Raw genomic sequence first — 12,215 nt, 5'->3', positions numbered from 1 at the left:
TCGCCACCCTAATTGGCTGCACGACAACACACTGCGTAACCCTGAGTAAACCTCAGTTCTTCTTTTTGGAACGACTGCGATGAGTCAAAAAGCTGCACCTGTGTTTTTCTCTCATGTGTTGGTGCCTTTATAGATCAATTATAGGCGAGCACTCGTAATTTGCGGCTGCATTTTTATGTACCTCTTTATTGGCACCTACCAAAGATTACGCCTCCCTCATTTTTATTCTGATACATATTCTTGAGTTCAGTGGGGGCTGTTCAGCAACAGCAATTTGCACATGAAAAGCCAGTTCTACGGAGACAGCATCAACGGCTTAGCTATAGTGACACATAGCTTTATTTATTTCTGCACTGATTATTCAGCGCAATTAGCACGCATTCTACTCAATCATTTGAAGATAACCAAAACGGATCTTTCCAACCGTTATCATTTATTAGGTTCGTCGTACCTTAGGACCGCACAATGTCCGTCCTTGTCCGTGAGCATTGCATTTACAATAGCAAAAAATCACAGGCACCGGCAGGATTCGAGCCTGTGTCTGGCAGACCAGACGGAGTTTGTGTCAGTCGTCTTATTCTTTGGGCTACGACCGTGAGCTAGTACCCGAGAGTCGAATGGCTTACTCCCTCGCCTGTAACGGTGCGGAGTACCTAAGGACCTCTCAATGTCCGTCCGCGTCCATCCGTGTGCACACCACCATCAAGCGGAAATCAAACGAAATTCGATTTGAGCCGTGAGTTGCAGTTTCATTTAGGGAATAATCAAGGTTCAACGCACGGCTCAAATCGAATGATGGTCGGGGCACAAATCGGATGTCACTCGTGGGCAACTTGGATGTCATTTCGAGTCCACGTACTACACACCCTCGCTATCATCCTCGGAGTGGAGATGCTGCCATTTTGTAAGCTTTAAATTAAACATTAAATGATGCGGCCAATTTTTAATTTCCATAACTATTACAACGAGTACAGCAGTGGGAGCTAGCCTACCGAGCAGGCAAAGGGGCACGGAATAGGGACAATCAATCTCAGAAAGCGCGTGTGGCATGGTCCTCTAGAAAACGGCATTCCTATGAAGAAATAAGTGTGGGGTAGGAGTAAACTGTATTTAGGCGAGCCTGAGGCGCACATGTCCGGGCGCCCGCCTGGTGGGGGGTTTCCTTTGTGCTGTATACTGTGGCCTGGGCTAGCCACCCGTACCCTCACCACCAATCTCCGCTGGGAGGAGAGGTCCGAGCTGGTCAGCCGGGCCACCCACTGCTCGTATTTAGGTTCGGGGTGAGGAATAAGGAACGGAAATTGGGGACACCCCCATACCAGATGGTATAGGCTGCCACGGTGGGGGCAGTATTTGCAAGGGGCGGGGAGGATGGGAAGATACATTGCATGTAGTACGGTATTGGGGGGGGGGTGTCGAGAGTTTGCCCGTATTCGTCTGAACGTTGTAGCTCCAGTTGTGGATAGGTGTGGGTGGAGTGCTGGGTACTGTTGGCACCCGTGCCGGTAGTGGGCGATTATATCGGCTTACTTTCGCAGGGGTGTGGGCTTGAGGATAACTTCAGCTTGTAAATTATTTCCCTCTTCGGAAATGGACCGGTGTGTATAGTCGCGGGCAGCGGTGTGTGCCGATCCATTTCCTTTGAGTGGCCAGACGACTGGGCAGTCTGTAGGTCTGGAAGTTGCTTAATTATTTTTAGAATTCAATGCTCGCAAGGGGTATTGGTCCGGCAAGGAAATTTCGGCATGCAGCTTGGGAGTCGGTCAGTATCACTGTATATTCTTCAGAAGTGGTAGCGGATTGGGTGGAGATAGCAACTTCTTCAAGTGTTTCTATAAATTTTGTAACGGCCGTGACTGAGGTTAAATTATTTTTGCTGACGTCGGTCACACTGGAAGCGTGGGCAGATTCGGGGCTGTGTAGAAATGCGTACGCATAGCGAGTGAACGGGAAGCGATCATACTCTGCGTGTATTGCCCGTACCCTTTGGACTTGTCCCTTTTTGTAGGTAGGATGCATGTTACGTGGGCTTGGGGGTCACTTTAATGTATTGTCGAGTGGACATGGCAGTGCGTGTCTTCTCGTCTTGCTCTTTTGTAGTCGAACACCCTTGCCGGCGGATAAATGAGTGAACAAAGTGAAACGCATTTTTCCCCTGCAAGCGAGCTCGGAGGTTGGAGGGGTAAGTTCTTCTCAGAGAGAACTACGCTTCTGACTAAACCGGCAATTATGCATATTGCATCGTGAAAAGAAAAACGCCCAAGTTTGCAAGAACGTACGGCCTTGAATTTTCTACACGTTGTTGGGGAAGCAGCCCGAGAGCCACTTACGACGTCCGCAACCATAATTCTTCGCAATGTTTCTGTACTCTTGCGTCACCGCAGGCAAACCCCGTGTGTTTGACGAGAGACTGGCAGCCTGCAGCCGGTCTCTAGAATGTCCTCAGCTTTGTTGACATAGCTCGTTAGCATTTTTCCAATCAATTGCCTTGCTTCGTTACGACTCGCCTTGCGGCACCTCTATATAAGCACCGAAGTGTGGCTCTAACAGGTAATTAGCGGTAACTTAGCATGTGGATTTTTTTACCATGCTTGTTCCTAAAGAATCGTTTACTGATACTATGTGCGTGCCCGTTGTTAGCAGGTTTGTTTGTTGGGTTCTACAGAGTACTACAAGATCCCACGGGAAATTCAATAGGTTTTTTTAGTTTAAGTGTAGTTGATTGATTTATGCTAGGGTTTAACGCACCGACGCAACGCAGGCGATGAGGTGCGCCGTAGTGGAGGGCCCCGGATTAATTTTGACCACCTGGGGATCTTTACGTAAGCCGAAATCTTGTACACACGGCATTTTTGCTTTTCGCCTCCATCAGAAAAGCGACCGCCACGGCCGGGAATCGATCCCGCGACCTCGTGCGTGCTTAGTATAGTACTAAAGTTTCTTGTTAACGTCAAGCCCCATTCTGCATACACTTCGCTGCTATGTTGTTTTTCTGAAATTCGCGTAGCAGTACTTCTTGGGGTTGTCTCATCGTTCATACGCCAGTTTATGTATGCGATGAATCGCAAAAGTGACCTTGTATTACTGAAACGACAGTCCAGCCATTTCATAATGATAATAACCATATTTCAGAAAAACACCAGCCACAGATAAAATTTGTACGAAAAGAGAATAGCTCCCAAGTGTACTGCACGTTTCACAATATACACTGCACTTACCACAGGCGACATAAGATAAATGCACGGGTGAAGTATCCAGTTACAACTGTTTTGTTCTAAGATTGATGCCACTCTGTGGGCGTGGACAGAAGCAACAGTAGGATGTGCGTTATGACGCGAAAGAACTTTACGCGCAGTTGAAATTTGATTCTGATTTTGTTACCTCATCGATGTGTGGGACTTACGCGCACAAACCTTCAATAAAACCTTCTCTCTCCGGCTTCTCCTTCTACACAACGCTTTTCATCGTAATAATAAAGTTCACCCCAAGTCATAATTGAATGCAGAAAAAAAACAAGAAAAACAGCGTAGATCTTTGGTTTATTTACTAGTTTTCAATGAATTTTGGCAACATTTTCTTCCAAGGGTACCATCGCTTAGATTACAAATATATAAAAAACTTGGATTTGGAAGATTGACCGTTTTGTAATACAGTATTTGCCCAATTGTAACGTGCCCCCAATTGCAAGGCACCAGATTTCATCATCCTTAAACAATGAAAATAACATGGTGTTGCTTCTACCGCGCTCACGAAGTAATGCCAGGAACGAACGCCTCGAAAATGCCCACATTTAATGGAACATAAACTGGCACACACTGTTAGCGACAAAATCCCTTCTGTGAATCGGTGTGCTTAAAACTGCGCTCCCTTTGTTTTACCGGATCCTGAACCCACGGTTCCCGGACGCCATACGCACGGGACGCTGCCTGGTTAACTTCTATTTCCGACAAGATGATCAGCTTGCCTTTAAAGGAAGCCTGGTAATGATACCATCGCTTCTTTTGAATCTTCACAGTGGCCGAATTCCCGCAACTTTCTTATGGGGACAATACCGGAGCGATTCTGAAAAGAAAATGCCAAAAAAACAAACGAACGATGGGTGCTAAAGGGTAGGAAACGAGTTGCTCATATTAATGGCTATGTGGCTAGCCGTCGTCCATTGAGCTGCTTGAGTTAGGTTTCTAGTTTACGGTTTTGATTGTGACGTTTTTGAGTTTGTAGTTAGATTGTAACGCGTAGTGTTTTTGAACTCCTGTTTTTATGAAAAAAGGTGCGCGTTAGAATCGCTCTAAAACGATATTGGCTGCACAACAACAACAAAAAAAAAACACTTAGACGCACAAAATCAGCAGCAAAGACCGCGAGAACGAAGATTTTGTGTAAATATTCAGTTTGTTTATATCGAGGTATTTACTGGCCTAATTATCTGGTGTAATTACCATTTTTACGTTGCTCTTTGATTTGAAATTGAAGCATACGATTTGAGCAGTATGCCTAAAAATATTTTTTTTCGATTTTACCCATTAATTTTGGTGGTACGGGAAGGATCTCATAGTATGAGCCGTTGGCTAAAGTCAATTCTGGGCGTCTTACGAACTTTATATTATACGTGCAAATGATATGAGAACACCGCTGCTTTCACAACATCGCAATCCCGTCGGGAACATGAAAATCGGCAAGTTCTTTTCTCTACTATTATGGCTCTCTCTAGGAACTCACCAAAAGAAAACAACGTCGAAAAAAAAAACAAAATTCTTATCTTAGCATGTGCGCTATTTATGTTCAGCAGTGTACTACTTTCAAAGTTTCACCTTATTCTTCTTCACCTCCCTTTGGAGCGCATTCGTAGTTTCCTCGTGATACTATTACGGCCCGTGACACCCCTCGATGGAGTGTGCAATTCGGCGCTCGTTAGCTGCACCTAGTCCGAGATATATGGACAAGGTCAGCGTACTCGAAGATGTTCTTGCGCCATGCCATTTCTTAGTTTCCGGCATGCCGGCAACGCCGAAGTATTGCATCAGAACCCCCGTACTCTGGCCGCCACCGGAGCCTTTGATAGCGGTGTTCATACGCCGTATCCCTTTTCATTGTAGTCCAGATAGCCCCTTTTTCTGTTACGCTGTCTTTGTTACTTTGTATTGGGCTTGTTGTATGGTCTTACTCAGTATTTCGCAACGATGTACTGCCCTGCCGCCAAGCATTCTTTCCACGATGCTCTGAACACTACGATAGCAAAATGAACCCTCCAGGAGATCTTCACGCCCCGCCATAAAATCAGCGTAGTTTCGTCACGTCTCCGCAACCGCGCACTCCATCGAACCAAAAGTCGTTCTTTGTTGGAAGAATAGATATGGGGAGCAGGTTCCTCACTCCGGAGCGGCGTGTCGTAAGGCGTACATGCGGCGAAACGATGCTTTTCTCGTGTGCTTGGCCTCTTGACACCCAATATACTATAGGCCGAAGCTGTTCCATGGTAGTGTTCACTTGAAGTTGCCGCGGAAAAATCCAGGTGCCGGTACTATTCGGAAAAGTGTGTCATATTGGTGGAAGGTGCAGTACAGTTCTTTTGCTACATGTGAAAGTTACTGAAATCGATTCGCTAGCAATTCTGACCCAGAAACCAAACGGCAGAATGTACAGTCAAATAAAGCAATCGGTCTAAGCTCATTTGAACAATTCTGTGGGAAATTTCTTAGAAAGCGACTACCGTAATTTTGTACATCGAGCTACCACTGCTTCTGTTCTAGCTTCTTCTTGGATTGCTCTTTTTTTGTTCGTGACAGCAATAATGCCGGCGATAGTCACAACGCTATTTAGAACTAAATTCAAAAACAAAAATCGAGAAAGCAACTGCATGGCCGTGTTTTTTTTTGTACACTCATAAAACCCTAGTAAACTTAAAGTTTTGAGAAGCATTCAGAAATGAATGAGCTACAATGATTCATATTAGTACACTCTAAATTTTGATGGCAGTTTGAGAACAAATGATGGTTCCAACTAGTACGCCTTACTTTGCTAGAAGGATGGTACTTTACGCTTGTGAACGGTGAGTCATTTAGATTGCTAGAGGAAGAATGTGCCTTTTTAATGTCTGATTCAGCCCGCTAGCACAGTATGCGATCTGCTGAGATTACTTCTTAGTAGTCTAACACATGCTGCCTGCGAATGCCGGGCTCCCAGCAGAATAGAGATAAATTGCTTTTGTGAAATTTGAAAATATGCTAGAGTTTTTTAGCCCAGACTTCCCTTTTATCGTAGGCCGTTTGCTCTAGCTAAGTGACATTCTTTTAAAATTTCTTTAAACTAAATTTTGAATTGATGACAAATTGCTGCATAAGCTGATATCTGCAGTAACGGCCGAACGTTCGGTCTGGCGTTAGACAAACGCGAATGCTCTTGTTTGCGTGTTTTTTAAAGATGTTTGTAGAAATAGAGACAAATAAACAATAAACAACGCTAAAGACAAAGCCTTGGCCCTACAGTCAGCGACCACGTTTAATTTACAGATTAAAGCACAGGTGTAAGTGAAAGCAGAATTGCGTATCGGTGGTTGTTTTACAAGTTGTTCATTATCTAACTTTTAATAACGAAGGCTATACTTGGAGTTTTCGTTCTGCGTACTAGCAAACTGAGTTCAATTATCTACGTGATTACAAAGCCTACAGAAAGAAAAGCTTCCAACACCAATCTTAAAACCTCTTATTTATTCAGTTATATAAGAGCCCTCAATGGTTTTTCTGGCAAAGTCTGCATTGAGTCACCTCAATTTACCGGATGGCCTTCGTAGGTTAATAAGACATTTCGTAGAAGAGTGAGCGTGTTTCGACATTACAGAGTATTTGCCAATGCACGAATTTGCATTAAAGCGGATGGTCAGTCTCACTCTGGCTTAATGATAAGGTGTTTCACAAGAAGGTCGGAGCAAGTTCTCGAACCCGGTAATGAAGCGAAACTTTTACTTTGATGAAGCAATATCCGCTGCTAGAGATTCCAGTTACTCAGTGAATGTTGACATACTACACCTTAAACGAGAGCCGAATGCTATGTATGGAAGCATAAAGAAGACAAAATAAGGAACGGGTACTTAGTAACTGAAGTAAAAAAAGCTTTATAGTTCTCTGAAGCAGAGCAACGATCAGAAACATCGTTAAAAGAAAAGCCTTCATGAAATTACTTTTGCTGAAATGTCTGTCGAATGAAATGAAAGCTGTGCCGTTAAATGGGCCAAACCTGAAATGTTCAAAGGTGGGTTGTAGCGCATTTAGAATGTCGAAAACAGAGCAGCCGAAATTGTCTTAGTGGAAACCTAACTCGAGAGCGAAGTATAGCTACCTCAACACATATCGCCGCGCATTTGCGCATGTCTACGGTTTCGTCATCGACGAGTAAAGGTTTATTGCCTCAGAGAGGCTCATTCATACAGTATACCATTGGGCCTGGAAGATTAACAAAGCTATCCCACATCCTTTCAATGAACTAAATATAGAGCGTGCGAAAATTTATGGAACCTTTCTCCGATGCTGGCCCCACAGGTCTATAGAAGGCGCACCCTGGGGTTTCAACTCTACACGGCATTACCGGGGGTCGCAATCGACTTACGTCCAGTGCTCCAAGTAGTGTGGCAGAAAAACAAAAGAAATTCGGCTGCCGAGAACCCTCAGCAATGCAGATACGAAAATGTTTGAAAGCAATGCCCCTTCGTTTAATGATAACGATGGTTGGAACACTCAGCTTTAACGTCAAATATTCGTTCGCTGCAAAAAGGCTTGCAGGGGTACACAGAGCTTCGGTAACGGGGTGGTGGCCCTCAGATTAACAAAGCTTCGCTTTAAATCCAAACTGCTTCGACCATGTCGGAATGGCGAAATCGGGTAGACGTCGCCTTCGTAACGTGATGAATCCCGGTTCGATGCCGAGCACGGGGAGCGCTTTTTGTTGATCCACTTGATGGGCCTTCTCTTAGCATCATCATGATTTGTGAAACCCATTTAGTAAATGTTGGCTTTCCAGCAGTGTGACATTGTGGTGGCATGGTCGTCATCAGTGAGCCATAGAGAGCTTCACTTTAATAGCCGTTTCATTACCGCAATCGCAATTAATAAAAGTTGGCCTAAATACGGCGAGCTAAGATCCCTATATCTCTTTCACCACTACGCCTGGACGCCCGCACCGCCGCTGTATACTATGGTGCTAACTAGCGCCATCTAGGTGGTGCAAGAAGAAGTAATCATGCACTTGTGTGGATAACCTGGAGTACCGGACTGAAAAACTCGTGAAGTGGAAGAAAAGAAAAAAAAGTCTCCAACAATGGACAAGCACCACCTTCACTTCCGACGATTGTTACTCTTAACGTCTTGATGTACAATGTTGCCGTTGTGTTTATACACAAACTTAATAATTATAGCTACGATACCATCAGTCTTTTCTCGGATAGCATGAAATTTATTAATTTTTTAGTTACCTTGCCTTCGTCCGAACCCCATGGCAATTTTTGTTTACCTAACCCGCTAACATCAAAGTGTGATTTTTAATACAAGCACTTTTCAATAAACGACGCTGTTCAGTTAAATAAAAAATATATTCCCATTTTTAAGTACAATAATTTTAATTAATACATTATTAAGAGTGAACAGAACGCCGGCAGCCTGATTATGATACCAGACATACTTTGTTGTAATTGACCGCGTGAAAAACCACTGTAATTTCACGTCGGCCCAAATAACACTGGCAAGCTAAGTAACTTTTTAGCTTGAAAAAATCTCCTAGCTATCCTGAAAAACAATTCGAATTTAAATTTTTGCATGGAGATTTCAGCAATATAGTACTTTTTGCTTTCGCGGAGCACTTATTAGAAACTCTCGTTTGCACAGTTCTTTATTACCTTGTAAATGTGAAAAACGACGGCGGTTCAAACACAAATGTAAGTGAAGCCAAACTTTTTGGTTCCAGAACTATTCTTTTGATGTGTTTTTTGGTCTTACATAAAAAAGGGAAATGTTTTTGTGAGCTCAGTATTATCTTTCAAGTAGAGAAGGACATTCGATTGCGCCCATATTGCGTTTCACTCATCTCGACGTATGTGCAAACCACCGACAATACGTTCGTGTTTGTTTTTGTGATTTGACGGCACTCATGTTAGCTAGCATGATTGCCTGAGATTGCCTCACGATCCTCTCCCACATACTGTCGATTCTGGTATTTTCTTTCTCTTTTTGTCAAGAACCGTTTCTTTCAACATAATCCAGTGTACGTTCCCTTTATTCGGGTAAAGCAATTTACTGAAAAGGTTAGTCGTTTTCCGAGAACGAGGTTTGTCGAGGGTCTTCGATTCCGTCAGAATTTCTCTGTCCACCAACATTGAACGACATTAACGTCACATTGTAAGAGTGTAGTTTTATACTTGTTAAGTTGACGCAGTGAAAGCGCCTAACAAACAACGGAAAAATGTGGTTAACTTTTTTTGAAGATTTTTTGAAACAAGCTGGTTGTCCTCTATTTGGATCCAATAGTTGATTTTTTTAGGTGGCGGCACACAGATGAGAAGAACCATTGTTGACATTGACGCGATCTGTTTACAAGAACAGTTGATCTATGCACAGTCATAGACAAATGAAACTCAAACTCAAAAATATGGACCAAAAAACACAAATAGCGGGAATTCTTTCCATGCAAATCAAAACCGCTCGTGACTGAGGTACAAAAACCGTGTTGGGAAATGAGGCTTTCCAAATATATCCAAAGCGCCGTTATTGAACCTCGACGAACAGTATTTTTCAATTTTGCGTGTTCTGATTCATATTTTAGTGTTTGCATTTCATTTTGCATGACTGTGCTACCGGCAATAGCATGAGGCAGGCTGCGTTCTGCCCACTCCTTTGTCGTCATCGGTGGTGGGTGAACATGGTGCTATGCGACACCGTGTAATTCGTTTGCTTCTGGTAAACATATAAACAAATAAGGATGAAACAAAGAACTCTTGTTCTAGAAAAAGGGCCTGCTTTTTTAAACTACACAATACGTGTAGTGTCACAGCCAGACCGAGTGGCCGGACTGGGCATTTGGTTCGTTCTTTGGGGCAGAAAACTTTCGGTCGCATTGTTTGCGTGATATTGCCCTGGCGTACAACGGCATCTTGATATAATTTTTAATTTTTACGCGAGTGAATGATGATGCCCGCTGATTGTCCTATAGAAATTGGAGGTGCATCCGTAATAAGGATTATTATTACGTTAATTTTACTCGGTAACACACGTGGCCCCACAAAGCTGAATGAGGATTTAAGGTTCTGAAATTTCGGCAAGAAACAAATACATTGATATTACCAGTGCTGGACCCAATGAAGCAAGCAACCCATTTTTTACGGCTGTTCTAATCTAGCCGTGGTAAGAGTAACAATAAGCCATTTCGTGCAAGTAGATACAAATGTTTTAATTCCTGGAAAAATAACAGTAATTTGGCATTTTTTATCTATACAATTTTGCTTAAAGTTCCGTTTAAACGACAGTGACTAGCGTCTTGTTTTTATTTACCTGTACCTATAACATGCATAATCAAATATGTTAATGTGCTCGTTATTTAAACAGAAAATGCCGAGTTTACACTGCATACATCCTTCTCCATTTGGAGAGTTTACACTGCACACTGCAGTATACACTGCACTTTGGAGTTAACACTGTTGCTCTTACACTGTCGAGTGCAACTTGCACTGCACTTTTGAGTTTACACTGTCGCGTTTACACTGCACACATCATTCTCCCCTTGGAGTACCGTAAGATCCCATGGATAAATCATTTTGGAAAGTAAAGGCTTAAACATCATGAGTTCCGCCACACTGAACATGTTAATTTGTTGTTTTTATTTAGGACAACCCAGTAATATAACAAGAAGGCAGGTGAAGAGACTTCGAACATGTACTCAACCGACTAAATTGCAAAAGTGAACAAAAATGCTCCCCGAACAGAAAGCAGAACTGCTTACCTTGAGTAATGAGGAAGTGTTCGCCCTTAATCCACCGGATGTATTGGCCGCCCAGCAGACAACGAGGCTATCTTCACATAAGTGGAACACAGCCTTGAGTGTGGTGGTTGTTTAAAAATATTGAGCAAGGCCGGAGGAAAAGTGCAGACGTTCGCCGGAAACGCTATGCGGAACACGCATTGTTCCCATCACCCGGCTTCCTCGTCAAACCTGTTGGTAGGAATGGCACTGCTCTAACTGTTGCTTTCCAAGCACACTCAGGGCCACGGAACACTCACTCACGAAAAGTCTGGGAGACGAACGCTATGACTGAAATGCGGAACAGCAGCGGAAGTAACTTCCGGACAGTGGCGAGGAAGTGTACGTCCACAAAAATATTCCTTACGTGCTCGTCAACAGTGTCAGGTGCTGTGGCTTATGCGTTCTTCACCGAGGGTAAAAATCTCGCAGGTTACCAACGAAGTTACGGTAAGACACCTTCGTCAAGCAGTTTCCTTCACACCATACGGGAAGTACATTTCCGGGAAAACAAATCCGCACTCGTGATACGTGTATCCTCTTCCTCTAAATCACAACCATTCCGCAGAGCGAAAAAAGAACAGGAACGTGCCTTGCACATCGCATTTAACAAGACCACTTGCAGAGTTCGCGTAGAAGTAATCGAACCCAGCCGTGTCCGTTTCGTGTCGTTCTCCGGCCTCGTTCAAGAGCTCCACCGGTCATATTCCACTTTTTCGCCGATGCACTCGAAGGTCAGAAAGATGCTGCGCCGGATGTGCCCAGACTCGCCTCTGTGATTCTGCCGGCGATTCTGCCTTAACAACGCGAACTTTCCCGCCGAAGCGCCACCGACGCGCCCGAGTCGTCCGCACTGTTGTTTCCGACCCGAGCGGAAGTTGATTCCTGTTGCGGCCCCACGCGCTGCTGGTGCAGCAACAATCCAACAGGGAAGGACGCAGCCATGGGCGCGCGTTCGTCCGCTGCGAGAGCCCGGGAGCACATTGATTGCGAGAGGCTGGCGCCGGATGAAGAGGGTCTGCTTCAGGCGCCGAGTAGGGCGCTGACGGTTTCCCGCCCCGGCGAGAGAGGGCGCTGTGCTCCCCTCCCTCCTCCGGCGCGCATCTTCGCCGATCCCCATCGCCCTCTCCCGTATATGCATCTCCCGGAAAGGGAACGATGTGCGTTATGCGGGCGGGACTGGTGCAACACTTTTTTGGCGAGGATCGGCGTACTTT

The 12,215-nt window shown here is 44.4% G+C and overlaps 1 protein-coding gene across 1 annotated transcript in view; it reads right to left on the bottom strand.

Moving 5' to 3' along the window:
• Positions 1–11,989, bottom strand: part of LOC144138576 (uncharacterized) — a 113,793-nt gene extending 101,804 nt beyond the window's left edge. The window contains exon 1 of the mRNA XM_077670927.1: positions 10,981–11,989. The gene's annotated coding sequence lies outside the window, so the exon portion shown is untranslated. The remainder of the gene's footprint in view (positions 1–10,980) is intronic.
• Between the last annotated feature and the right edge of the window lie 226 nt (positions 11,990–12,215).

Source organism: Haemaphysalis longicornis, unplaced genomic scaffold (genome assembly GCF_048455015.1).
Source record: "Haemaphysalis longicornis isolate Haplotype H1 unplaced genomic scaffold, Haemaphysalis longicornis Haplotype H1 scaffold_5, whole genome shotgun sequence".
Taxonomy (NCBI): domain Eukaryota; kingdom Metazoa; phylum Arthropoda; class Arachnida; order Ixodida; family Ixodidae; genus Haemaphysalis; species Haemaphysalis longicornis.
This window is presented reverse-complemented; position numbering and strand designations above follow the sequence as displayed.